Source organism: Stenella coeruleoalba (assembly GCF_951394435.1).
Source record: "Stenella coeruleoalba genome assembly, chromosome: 7".
NCBI lineage: Eukaryota > Metazoa > Chordata > Mammalia > Artiodactyla > Delphinidae > Stenella > Stenella coeruleoalba.
Genome location: NC_137153.1, coordinates 58,927,734 through 58,941,757, shown reverse-complemented (window position 1 = coordinate 58,941,757; position 14,024 = coordinate 58,927,734). Strand labels below are relative to the sequence as shown.

General features: G+C 36.0%; 1 protein-coding gene across 1 annotated transcript in view; it reads right to left on the bottom strand.

Annotated features, from left to right (window-relative positions):
- Nucleotides 1-14,024, bottom strand: part of FREM1 (FRAS1 related extracellular matrix 1) — a 272,527-nt gene that overhangs the window by 206,785 nt on the left and 51,718 nt on the right. The window contains exon 4 of the mRNA XM_079926359.1: nucleotides 10,883-10,933. The gene's annotated coding sequence lies outside the window, so the exon portion shown is untranslated. The remainder of the gene's footprint in view (nucleotides 1-10,882; nucleotides 10,934-14,024) is intronic.

Here is a 14,024-nt window from a genome sequence, read left to right as displayed (position 1 = left end):
TGTATTCATACCAGTACTATTCACAGTTGCCAAGAAGTGGAAACAACCAAAATGACCATCCATATATAGTAAAGTACATTCACCTTAAGTATAGAGCATGATGAATTTACATGCTCACATTCACTCATGTAACTACCACCCAGATCAAGTCAGAGAACATTTTCAGCACTCTCAATGGTTCCCTCATTTCCCTGTCCAGTCAACACCCTCCTCCCCAACTCAGAGGTGTCCACTATTCTGGCCTCAATCACTATAGATGAGTTTTGCCATTTCTTGATCTTTGTATACATGGAATCATATAGTGTATGTTATCTTGTGTCTGTTTTCTTTCACTCAGCGTAAGTTCTGTGACATTCATCCATGTTTTTCACCAATAGTTTCTCTTTTTTTATTACAGTATATTATAGCATTGTATGAATCTTCAACAATTTATTTATTTCTCTTTTTTGGGCTGTTTCCAGGCTGGGACCATTATGAATAAAGTTGCTGTGAACATTCTTGTACCTGTTTTTAGGTGGACCTATGTACTAATTTCTCTTGGGTATATTTCAGGTCTGAAATTGCTATGTCATAAAGTAATGTATATTTTAGCTACAGTATTTTAAGCAGAATTTTAAATAATAATATTAACTTCCAAGTCCAGTCAAACCTAACCTGACTTTAAATTCTGTGGATTCCGCACAATGCTATTCACTCCATAAAAATTTGTTCAGAGTCTGCTACATATCAGGAACATAGCAGTGAAAGAGGCGGATGTGAACCCTGCCTTCATGAAGCTCACCATCTCGTGGGTGGTGAACAGTGAACTAGAAATTAGAACATGATGGGTATTATGAAGGGGGAAGTGCAAGGCACTATGGGAGCATACAAACAAGGGGTCTGACTGGTCTGAAGCCGGGGGCGTTTCCCTGCTTCTACTAAAAGAGTTCCAACAGAGTTAAGAATGAGTTGTGATATAAGCGCTAAATCAGGTGTCAGATCAGGTTCTATTATAGTTTTCCCATCAGGCAGCTGTGTGACTTGAGGCAAATCTCTTACCTTCCTGGGTCTCACTCACAATAATAATACCATTTTACATTTGTATCAAAGTAAATTGTTCCTCTTAAATTGTTTGGATAAATAAGTCTATAATCTAGTCACCAGTTATACAAAAAGCCACTAGAGAAATAAGTCAGAGAAGTACTGATAGTTCTCTGACAATAAAAAGATAGTTTTAATCCCTTTATATACAAGTGAAGTACAGAAAACTCAGTTCCCTGAAAACAAATTAGTATGTTTAGCTATAAGAATAACTGTTAAGGGTTAGCTAACACTACAGTGGTAATCATTTCACAAAATACAAATGTACCAAGTCAACCCATTGTACACAAACTTACAGTGTTATAACTCAATTACTTCTCAATTTTTAAAAAGAATAATTGTTAAATTCATAGGAGATTATCATTAACGGGTCTTTAAACAGTAGCCTAGAAAAATGTTTTTGATTACTAAATCAGATTCAGGTATCATGCTAATAGGATTTACCCTCATCACAACACAGGATGAATGTTTGTTTTTAAGTACCTTCTAAACCAGCAGTCTCAAAAGTAGCCAGGAGGGCTCCCCTGGTGGCGCAGTGGTTGAGAGTCTGCCTGCCGATGCAGGGGACACGGGTTCGTGCCCCGGTCCGGGAAGATCCCGCATGCCGCGGAGCGGCTGGGCCCGTGAGCCATGGCCGCTGAGCCTGCGCGTCCGGAGCCTGTGCTCTGCAACGGGAGAGGCCACAACAGTGAGAGGCCCGCGTAAAAAAAAAAATTAAAAAAAAACAACAAAAAGTAGCCAGGAATACCTGGAGGTTCCCAAGATCATTTCAGGGCCTCTATGACATCAAAATTATTTTTATAATATTAAGATAATCTCTTCCTTATTCATCCACATTCTCTCATGAGTATAAAACATAGTTTTCCAGAGGCTATGTGATGTTGCAAGAGATTGAATGCAGAAGCAGCTGTGAAAATCCAGCTGTTTTGCATTGTCAGATATTAAAGTGATTTGCAAAAATGTAAAACACCACCACTTGTTCAGGGTTTTTTGCTTTCAAAAGTATAGTTATTTTCCACCAAAATATTTATTTATGTTAACATATAATAAATTTATTGTTGTTCCTTTGAAATTAATAGGTATTTAAATATTTCTCAGTTTTAATTTCTAATATACTAAATATAGGTATAACTCAAATAAATGAAAGCTCTTTAGGACCTTCAATAATTTTTTTTAATATTTATTTATTTTGGCTGCCGCAGGTCACCTGGGAATCTTTGTTGCAGCATGCAGAATCTTTTAGTTGTAGCATGCGGACTCTTAGTTGCAGCATGCATGTGGGATCTAGTTCCCTGACCAGGGATCGAACCGGGGCCCCCTGCATTGGGAGTGTGGAGTCTTACCCACTGGACCACAAGGGAAGTCCCAGGACCTTCAATAATTTCTTGAGTGTGTAAAGCAACCCGAGACCAAAAAGTTTGAGAACTATTGATCTAAGCCAATGTCTTGCAAACATTCCCAATCTCCTTATGTAACAAGTCCTGGATCAACAGCCTGGCTTTAGCTGTGATTACATTAGCCAAGATTGAATCAAAGAAAATAGGGCTTCTGCAAAGCAAGGAATAAATTAAAGAATATAGAGTTTATACTTTCTCCTCAAAGAATATTGGGCATATATTTTTTCCTGTCTCCATAAATAGTGTTATGGTTCATGATTCCACATTTACATTCATGATTTTATTTAATCCTCAAAACTTTGAGGTTAATAGAGAAGGCATTATCCTTCCAATTTTACTGATGATGAAACTGACCTAGAGAAATTCATGATGGATCCATGGCCGTGAGTCCAACTGGCTGGACTGGGATTGGAATGTAGATGCTTATGATTCCCAATCTAGTGTGCTTTCCATGTAGCAGAAGGAAGGAACTGTATCTGAATATTCTCTAAATAATCAAGATCATCTTTTCCCTAAAACCTACTTTTACCAAACCTGAAAGTATCTTCAAAGAAGTGAATTATCTGAAAGTATCTTTATCCTTCAAGGGTAAAAAAAAAGAATCACATGTCCATTTTGTCTTTGCATTCACTAGAAGTAAGTATGGTCTAATTTGGGTTAGAAGCAAATATATATCTTCTGAGACAGACTACATGTTAAGCTTATATATTGGATAAAAAGAATGCAAGCTGTCTCTTTAACACAGCAAACTGATAGCAGTTAAATACCTTATGAAAACCAAGTGAGCTTTTAAATTTAAAAAGTCAGATTTTGCAATTATTTTCTAAAATCAGCCATTGGTTCTTTTGTGATATACTGATAATTTCATTTTTTCTCTAATGTTCTGCATAGTTTGATGGATTTTCCCCTATAATATGATTAATTTCCTAAACGAATGATTAAGTGATGCCTGATGCTTCTATTTCTACTTGAGATTAATGGCATGTCAACTTCTAATTTAAGGAATCAACAAAAAATGGCATATAAATAGAAAAATTTAATCCTCTTTGCTGACTAAGGTTGTCTGGCTTTAAGCAGACAAGGATCTTACTTTCAATTTGAGGTTAGGTGAACAAGAGATTCAAATCATGAAGACAAGTTCTATTATTTCTATATTCACAGGAATACCAATAAATTGAAGAGACTGAACCAGGTAGAGCCAGGAGAATCTTTAACATAGGTAAACGACAAGGTTGATAGAAAGGCTTCAAATATTCTTAAATATAAAAGAATTTTAACATTTTTTCTTTCATTGTTCCATATTTTTTATTTTGTAAAATTTCTTCTAATTAAGCTTCATAATCATTAAGATTTTTTTTTCTTTTTTTAAACTTTTTATTTTATATTGGAGTATAGCCGATTAACAATGTTGTGATAGTTTCAGGTGCACAGCAAAGCAACTCAGCCATACGTATACGTGTATCCATTCTCCCCCAAAATCCCATCCCATCCAGGATGCCACATAACATTGAGCAGAGTTCCCTGTACTATACAGTAGGTCCTGGTTGGTTATCCATTTTAAATACAGCAGTGTGTACATGTCGATCCCAAACTCCCTAACTATCCTTACTCCCCACCCTTTCCCCCTGGTAACCATAAGTTCATTCTCTAAATCTGTGAGTCTGTTTCTGTTTTGTAAATAAGTTCATTTGTATCATTTCTTTTTAGATTCTGCATATAAGGGCTATCATATGATATTTCTCTTTCTCTGCCTGACTTACTTCACTCAGTATGACAATCGCTAGTTCCATCCATGTTACTGCAAATGGCATTATTTCATTCTTTTTAATGGCTGAGTAATATTCCATCGTATATATATACCACATCATCTTTATCCATTCCTCTGTCAATGGCCATTTAGGTTGCTTCCATGTCCTAGCTATTGTAAACAGTGCTGCAATGAACACTGGGGTGCATGTATCCTTTCGGATCATGTTTTTCTCCAGATATATGCCCAGGGGTAGGATGGCAGGGTCATATGGTAGCTCTATTTTTAGCTAAGGAACCTCCATACTGTTCTCCATAGTGGCTGTACCAAGTTACATTCCCACCAACAGTGTAGGAGGGTTCCCTTCTCTCCACACCCTCTCCAGCATTTATTCTTTGTGGGTTTTTTGATGATAGCCAATTTGATTGGTATGAGGTGATATCTCATTGTAGTTTTAATTTGCATTCTCTAATAATTAGTAATGTTGAACATCTTTTCATGTGCCTCTTGGCTATCTGTATGTCTTGTTTGGAGAAATGTCTATTTAGGTCTCCTGCCCATTTTTTGATTGGGTTGTTTGTTTTGATGATATTAAGCCTCATAAGCTGTTTGTAAATTTTGGAGACCAATCCCCTGTCAGTCATGTCATTTGCAAATATTTTCTCCCAATCTGTGGGTTGTCTTTTTATTTTGTTTATGGTTTCCTTTGCTGTGCAAAAGCTTTTGAGTTTAATTAGGTCCCATTAGTTTATTTTTGTTTGTATTTCCATTATGCTGGGAGACAGATCACAAAAGGTATTGCTGCGATTTATGTCAGAGAGTGTTCTGCCTACATTTTCCTCTAGGAGTTTTATAGTGTCTGGTCTCACATTTAGGTCTTTAATCCATTTTGAGCTTATTTTTGTGTATCATGTTAAAGAATGATCTAATTTCATTTTCTTACATGTAGCTGTCCAGTCTTCCCAGATGCTGATGAAAGAAATCGAAGAAGGCACAAACAGTTGGAAAGATATACCATGTTCATGGATTGGAAGAATCAATATTGTCATAATGATTATACTACCCAAGGCAATGTACAGATTCAGTGCAATCCCTATCAAATTACCAATGGCATTTTTCACAGAACTAGAACCAAAAAATCTTAAAATTTGTATGGAAACAAAAAAGACACTGAATAGCCAAAGCAATCTTGAGAAAGAAAAACAGAGCTGGAGGAATCAGGCTCCCTGACTTCAGACTATACTACAAAGCTATAGTCATCAGAACAGTATGGTACTGGCATAAAAATATAGATCAATGGAAAAGGATAGAAAGCCCAGAAATAAACCCACGCAGCTATGGTTAATTAATCTATGACAAAGGAAGCAAGACTACACAATGGTGGAAAGACAGTTTCTTCAATTTTAACACTTACTAATGAATTATCGATAACTTTTAAAATATGTCAATACCTTGGACTAACATGGAGCTTTTCTGACTTCTCCAAATAAATGTCAAACATGTGAAGTGTGAATTTCCAACTTTTATATTTGAAAAACTTCAGATGGTATTAGTCATCTTGGTATTATAATTAAAACTGGAATTAGAGAGAAAGAGTGGGGTTTGACAGCTGGAATGGAAAGTGAGGTAATAATTTTTCTTTTGAAACTACTTTCTCAAATTTGACTAGAGTAATCCCAAACTATCCCCATCATGATTACAATGGAAGATGATGAATTTGCCAAATTTTGGTGCTTTGGAGCTGTTTTTATAACAGAATGATGCAACACTCAACTTGCCAAGAACAAAACAAGAGAGTGGGAAGGGAGAAACCCCTCAGTCTCTTAATGAAGTGCTCTTAGATTTGCAAGGGAATGGCTGGTCAACACCAAGTTGTACTCTCCCCCAAGCAAGTCACAACATTTCAGAAGTAATTTAGTTTCAGCAAAAATAATCATAAATTCCCTTCTTCGAAAGGCCAACCACCACAGTCACAGGTGGGGCCATTTGATCCCTGGGGAATTTGAAGATAATGTAAGCTTTGAAATTGTGAACTACAGTGCTTTTGCACACTCCCCAAACTACCACCATAATGAAATGCTCCTGGATATTTAGTGAGGGAGGCAATTCACTAGAGACGCTGATGAAATTTTCCATCTCTTTCCATAGCTTCTCACAAAGAAAGGCCCTTCACCTTGGTATTTTCAGGTATCACTGAGTTTATCTCGACATTTAAAACAAGTTATCATCAGTGTAGATTAATGGCACCCTATTCCACAGATTGAAAAGGGAATTCAAAAAAGAGGCACTATCCAAAGAGGGATGGAATTTCTTTTTCAAACCAAGTTCCATTTCTACGCCTATGCATCAGTGCATATTTCTGGCACACTGTCTTACCACTCTACCTTAGAAGTTTGTAGCATGTGTTTTCAAATTATTCACTAGTATGCATAAATATTAATCAAATAGATTATTTCCCTTAATATTAGACTTAATTTCAATGTGTAACATAAATCTGGGCCAGGTAAATATCCTCTGACATTTGTAGCAGATTCTGCTCCATAGGCTAAGGCTTTGGGGGCATATTTTGTGAGGGATTAGTAGCATCTGCTAATTATCAAGAAGCAAGGGAATGTATCTGTTTCCTGGAAAGATAAATAGAAACTTAATTTTTCAACATCCATTCCCTTTAAACCTTAAATTAAGAGCACTTTTACAACTGATAATCCAGCTTTACGATGATAACCTAGTGATAGGGGAAATTTTTTTTTTTTCCAGGCGAAATAGACAATCGCCTTTTGAAGAGGTCTTTTGGTGGTGGAATATATTACACATTTTTTCAGTCTAACCCCAAGGCAATGTTGATTTACAGAAACTTGAAATGGCCATATCTTTTCTAACATGTTTGATTCCTAAGCAATCTAAGTACCATTTTACAGCATTTTTAGATACAAACAAAGCTGTTGGTTTTGTTACTTTCAGAATCAAATCAAATCAATGTTCTCCTATCTAAAAGTCTTAGGTCAGCATCAAATTAGCAAGAAGTTGTTTTTTGGTGGTCTCTGTCCTGGGCAAGTGCAGGAAGATAATTAAACATTTAAGATGTGGTCATCCGACCTGCAGACCTTTGGTTCAGTGCATTATTAAACTACAATCACTGGAGTCATGGATCCTGATACCAGGACAACTTTTAACCTCCCAGATAATTCACTTTCTGAGTTACACTTTGGCAATATTCTCCTCCTGACTCAGATTAAGAGACACTGCCTATAAGCTTACAGTACCCACTATTTTATTTATTATAAGATTGTAACTGAAAACATTGTCAACTGCATGATAAATTTTTAAACTAATATTTATAAAGCATTCAGTAAGTTACCAAGCATTTTTCCCACATTACTTAAACTTCCCAAAAACACTATGAGGTAGGTGGTTTTATTCTTATTTTGCCAGTAGAAAACAAAAGCTTAGAAAAGTCCAATAACTTGCCCAAAGTGAGAAGCTAGTAGACGAAAGAATCAAGATTTGAACCCATGCCTATCTGATGCCAAAAACCTATTGTCCTCGTGGGGAATTTATCTCAAGTCTAGTCACCTGTGAAGCTAATTTTCCTTGGTGACAGCATGATTTTCCTTGTGAATATAGAAACCATACAATCTACATTGGTCCCATTATTACTTTGGCCTACTAAGCTCATCTTATTTTTTTTTTAATTATTTCATTGGGGTTCTTTTTTGGTAATTCTTCTTAGGAAAATGTCAAGCAATAAGCAGAAGTAAAATGGAAAGTTTTAAAAACTAACAAAATTCTACCACTCAGAAACAGTTTAATTCCTAAAAATCAGCTCCTTCTAAAGAGCCAAATAATTGATAATATGCAATGTTGGTGAGGACAGATAAAAGAGACATATTTATATCCTGCTAGTGAAAGAGAAAGGGGGAAAAATCTTTCTGGAAAGCCTCTGGCAGCTAACAAAAGAGTTTTTAAAATGTCTGTCCTTTTGACCTTGCAATATTACTCCCTGTCCTACACAATCAGGAAGAGGGACAGAAATTTATATTACTTTTTATAAATTATTTTATAAATTTATAAGCAAGATGTTACTTATAAAAGAATTTAAAAAGTAGAGACAACATAAACATGCAAAATTAGAAAAGATTTTCATTGTGAAATATACAAACAATAAAATATCACACATCATTAAAAATCAAATTACTCATGATATAATTTAAGTGAAAAAGCATAATTATTTTGTAATATTATTTTAATCAAATTAGCTACTGCAGCAGTAAATATCTGTATATTGATATTAGTAGTAGTAATATTAATGTATCAATGCTATTATCAACATAGTAAATATATATGTTGATCAAATACTAATATAATATTGATATCAAGTGTTTTGATATATGTTGATATTAATATATTGATAGTGACTATCAATTGCTATATTAATAAAATATTAATATGGTGATATTATATTCATTTTAGTTTAATAATATCTAGCAATTAATTGAGTTTTCCCCTCTATGCCAGGCCCTGTGTTAAAATACTTTTATAGATTATTCTATTTAGTCCTTATAAAAATAGTATAGGTACTCTTATTCTGCCTTTAACTTTAATAACTATTTTGAAATAACTTTGCACTTAAAGAAAACTTTCATGAATATTACAAAGAACACTTCTATACCCTTCACTTGGATTTACCAATTAACATTTTGCCATGTTTGCTTTATCTTTCTCTTTTTGTGTCTCTCTCCACAGGCACACATACATTTTCTGAACAACTTGAGTAAGTTGCATACATCATGCCCCCTTACTCCTAAGCACTTCACTGTGTGTTTCCTTACAACAGGCATTTTGTTTCATACCCACAGTATAATGATCAAGTCAGAAAATTTCACATTCGTACTGTACACTATATTGTCCCCATAATGTCCTACATAGCACTTTTTTTTTTCCAGATCCAGGATCCAATCCAGGATCACTCACTGCATTCAGATGTTTGTACCAAAGAGTTAGTCTCCTTTGATCTGAAGCGGCTCCTCAACTTTTGTTTTTCATGACATGGACATGTTTTAAGTGCATGGGCCATGTATTGTGTAGATTTCCCCACAATTTGTTTTTCTTTCATGTTTGGCAAGAATGCTATATATGTGATATTGTGTCCTCAGTGCATCACATCAGGAGGTACATGACGTCCATTTATCACATAATTGGAGATGTTAAATAAAGGTGAAACCATCAGGTAGTGTCAGCCAGATTTCTCCACTATAGTTACCTTTTTAGGGGGATTCTTTGAGAGTATGTATATATGCATCACCTCATCAAACTTTCACCTACTATTGTAATATTTATAGATATTTGTCTGAATCAGTTTTTACTATAATGGTCATAAAACAGTGAGCTACCTCCATCATTCCTGGCTTTCTCATTTAATGAAGAGATTTGCTTTTTCTTTTACTTATTTGTTTATTTATTGTCTCTATGGACTCACAATCTATATTTTATTCAACGAATTATAATCCATTGCTCTCATTATTTTCTTTTTTCATAGCTCTTAGGATGGTTAATTTTCATTTCGGTTTGACTCGGCCACAGGGTGCTCACATATTTGGTTAAACATTATTCTGGGTGTTTCTGGGAGGGTGTTTTTGGATGTAATTAACATTTAAACCAGTAGACTGAGTAAAGCAGATTGCCCTCCATAATGTGAGTGGGCCACCTCCCATCACTTGAAGGCCTGAATAGGATAAAAATTGCTGAGCCTTTCCCAGGTAAGGAGAATAATTCCTGCCTGGTGGTCTTCAAACTGGGATCTCATCTTTTTATTGCCTTTGGATTCGAACTGAAACACTGTCTATTCCTAGGTCTCAAGCCTGCCAGCCATTGGACTGGAACTACACCTCAGCTCCCCTGAATCTCCAGCTTGGTTACTCACTCTGCACACCTTGGGACTTGCCAGCCTCCATAATCACATGAGCTAATTCTTTACAGTAAATACACTACCAAATATATTCTTAAATTCCTTCTAATAAATATACAAAATTTTATATTATATAAATATATAAATCCTATTGGTTCTGTTTCTCTGGGGAAACCTGAGTAATACAAGTTCCCATTATTCCTTAAGTACATCCTTACTTTTTAGACAAAAATATATCCCATGCCCTGTTTCTCTTCCCTGGCCCTGGAATTGGCCATTAATTCAAGAAGCACTAACTATTTTTAATGTGGTATGATAATTTGAAAACCAAAATCTGTTGGGGGCAGGGGTTGCTTCTAAGTCTTTTCAGTGTGTATTTAAGAAATGTGTGTGTATACATTCACATATGTATGTATCTACATATGTATAAATATACACTATTTATATATGTCTATATAAATAGCGTGAGTATATATAAATACCTAAGTATATATAAATACACTTACATATGTATAATATGTATGTATGTATGATTACATACATTTGTATTCCCTCCAGAATTCTTATGTTGAAACCTAATGCCCAAAGTGATGATAGGAAGTGGGGCCTTTGAGAGGTACTCAGATCATGAGGGTGAGGCTCTCATGAATGGGATTAGTGCTTTATAAAAGAGGCCCCACAGAGCTCCCTAGTCCATTCCGCTATGTGAGATTAAAGTCGGATGACAGCTGTCTATGAGGATGCGGTTCTCACCAGACACTGACTCTGCTGACTCCTTGATCTTGGACTTCCCAGCCTCTGGAACTGTAAGAAAGAAATTTCTGATGTTTACAAGCCACCTACTCTATGGTAATTTTTTATAGCTGTCTAACAGACTTAAACAACACATATGTATATGTATAGATATATAGACATTCCTACTGATACCTCTAATTGCAGTCCAACACCAATCACCACAGTGTTCTTCCCAGCCTTCCCCTGTTCCATACTTGTATCCCTCTTCCCCAACTGTGAGAAGTCTGGCTGCCAGCATCATCAATATATTTACTCAACTGCTCAGTCCTACCATATACAGAAAGTAATTTCAGAATTGCTAAACCCATACAATGCAAAAAAAAAAGTAATCTAATAAATATAGTTCAAAAATGTCTTTTGGGGCTTCCCTGGTGGCGCAGTGGTTAAGAATCTGCCTGCTAATGCAGGAGACATGGGTTCGAGCCCTGGTAGGGGAAGATCCCACATGCCGTGGAGCAACCAAGCCTGTGTGCCACAACTACTGAGCCCACATGCCACAACTACTGAAGCCCACGCACCTAGAGCCTGTGCTCCACAACAAGAGAAGCCACCTAAATGAGAAGCCTGCGCACTGGAATGAAGAGTAGCCCCCACTCACCACAACTAGAGAAAGCCCACAAGCAGCAACAAAGACCCAACACAGCCAAAAATAAATAAATAAATATATAAAAGAAAAAAAATGTCTTTTGACTAACAATAGCCAAAATACCATGTTCAAAGTTACTCGATTTAGCTCTTCTTCACCCTTCTAAGCAGTTATATTAATTTATTGAAAATTGCGTTCATCTACTTCTGTTTATATTCCACTTTAAGGTTATTTTCCCCTACATTCTTGTTGATTCAAATTTTTTGAGAGTGAAATAACATCAGCATGATGCCCAAAATCAAAACTACACAAGAGAATATACTCAAAGAAGTGTCACTCACTGTCCTGTACTTTCTACTCTGTTCCCATCCACCCCCGTAGGTAATCAGTCTCATTAGTTTCCAATTTATCCTTCTTGCAATGTATATTTTATTATTACCTACATTTCTTACACAAAGGTAGTATACTGTATATATAGCATTCCCTTGCCTTTTGCGTCTTTCACAAGACATTACTTCACTTCTGTTTATGGAGTTATTTATCCTTTTCTCTTAGACTTGCATGGTTCCTCTTAATTTAAATGTTTCATAGTTTATTCAATAAAAATTTCCTACATCTGAGGCTTTGGCTTATTTTCAATATTTTACAATCATGAATAATGTTGCAATGAGTAATCTTGTGCATGTATATTTCATATTGTGAAGTTACATCTTCAGAGTAAATTCTTCGCAGTAGGACTATTGGATCAAAATGTAAACATATGTGTAGTCTGTTTAAGAATTGCCACATTCCTCTCTATAAGGGTGTGCAGTATCTGAGAGCACCTGTTTGTCCCCTACCTCACTGACAAAGTGTGTTGTCAAGCCTTAAACTTTTTGCCATTAATTTGCATTTATCTTATTGAAGATAAGAGAAATGGAATGTTTTTTCATATGTTCAGTAGCCATTTTTATCTGCTTTTTGGTGAGTTATCATTCATGTCTTTTCCCATTTTTCTATCAGGTTTTTGTTATCCTCCCTCTTTAACATACGAGGCTACAGACTCAGGAAGAGAAGTAACCCAGGGCCCTACATGTAGGAGTCGCTGGAGCTGAAACTGGATGTTGACTATACAAGGGACAAAGTTACACAAATTATTTTTGTTGTTGTTTTTGGATCTTTAGACTTAATTCTCCAAATTTTCTGCCACAGTAAACATACATAAATTTGACAATTAAAAGTGAAAATAAACTAAGGTTTAAATATTTTAAAAAAGAAAGAAGGAGAAGAAAAACCAGCTGCTCCTTAAGTCACAACAACTTTCAACAGTCTGCCAGGATAATCTGTACCTCCAAGGTGGGAACAGCCAGGTTTGCAGGCTGCCAGCTACCAGAGGCTGCAGGAGTTTGCCATATTTGTGTTTATTTTAACTGAAAAGGTAAAAACATCGGGAGAAATAGGAAGAAAATATTGAGAAGGTGACATCTGAGAAGACTGAGACTGCATATTGAGGCCAAACAGCAAATGGGGAACAAAGGCACGTCTTCTAAAATCAACAGCTTGAGATTCGTAAGAGAAACAAGAGAAAAGGAGGAGAGGCAGCTTACCAATAAGACATAAATCTCAGAGATGGTTTCAGGGTCTCAGAGGTGATGAGGGTGAAGTGGTCAGCACAGAGAAGAATGTAAAAGTAACACAGTCAGTCTGCTACCTCGAAGAACTGAGGAATGGCAAAGTCTGACACGGTGAGCTATAAATTAATTCTTCTGCTAAGCAGTGGTCCTCAGCCCTGACAGCAGATTAATGCCACCAGAGGAACATCTAAAACATACAGAAGACTGGGCCCCATCTTCAGAAAATTAAAGAGGAATCTCAGGGATGGGCTGCTGGCATCTTTTTAAGAACCAAAGGTATAGCCAATGTATAATGCAAGAGGGACCTTCTTGAACATTTTCAGACTTTCTTTCAAGGTTTAGAGAAAGAGGTCAGCTCTATATTTAATTTAACAAGTCTACTCAACAGTGCCTGTAAAGAGATCATATTACCATCATCTTCTTCATTGTCACCACCACCACCACCACTACCACTACACAAACACCACCGTCATCATCATCATAGCTCCCATTTAGTGAATCCCTACTGTGCCCCAGATCCTATGCGAGGTACTTTACACTCTTCACATATATTCTAATCTTCATAGCAACTCTTCAGGGAAGGTATTATCATTTTTATTTTAAAGCTGATGAAACTAAAGTTCAGAGAGATTGAAAGATTTACTCAAGTCAGGTCTTGGCATATTTTCCATTCCATTCAGTACTGTGATTGCACCATGTTGTTCCATGTTTGTCAACTTCACCAACTATACTTACTTTATAATACAATTCCATTCTTAGATAGACTCCCAAGAGAACTGACTGCCTGTATCTAAAAAAACATTTGTGCAAGAATGTTCATAGCAACCAGAGCAATTCTATCCATAATAGCCCCAAAGTAGAAACAACACAAAAGTCCATTAGCAGAAGAAAGGATAAACAA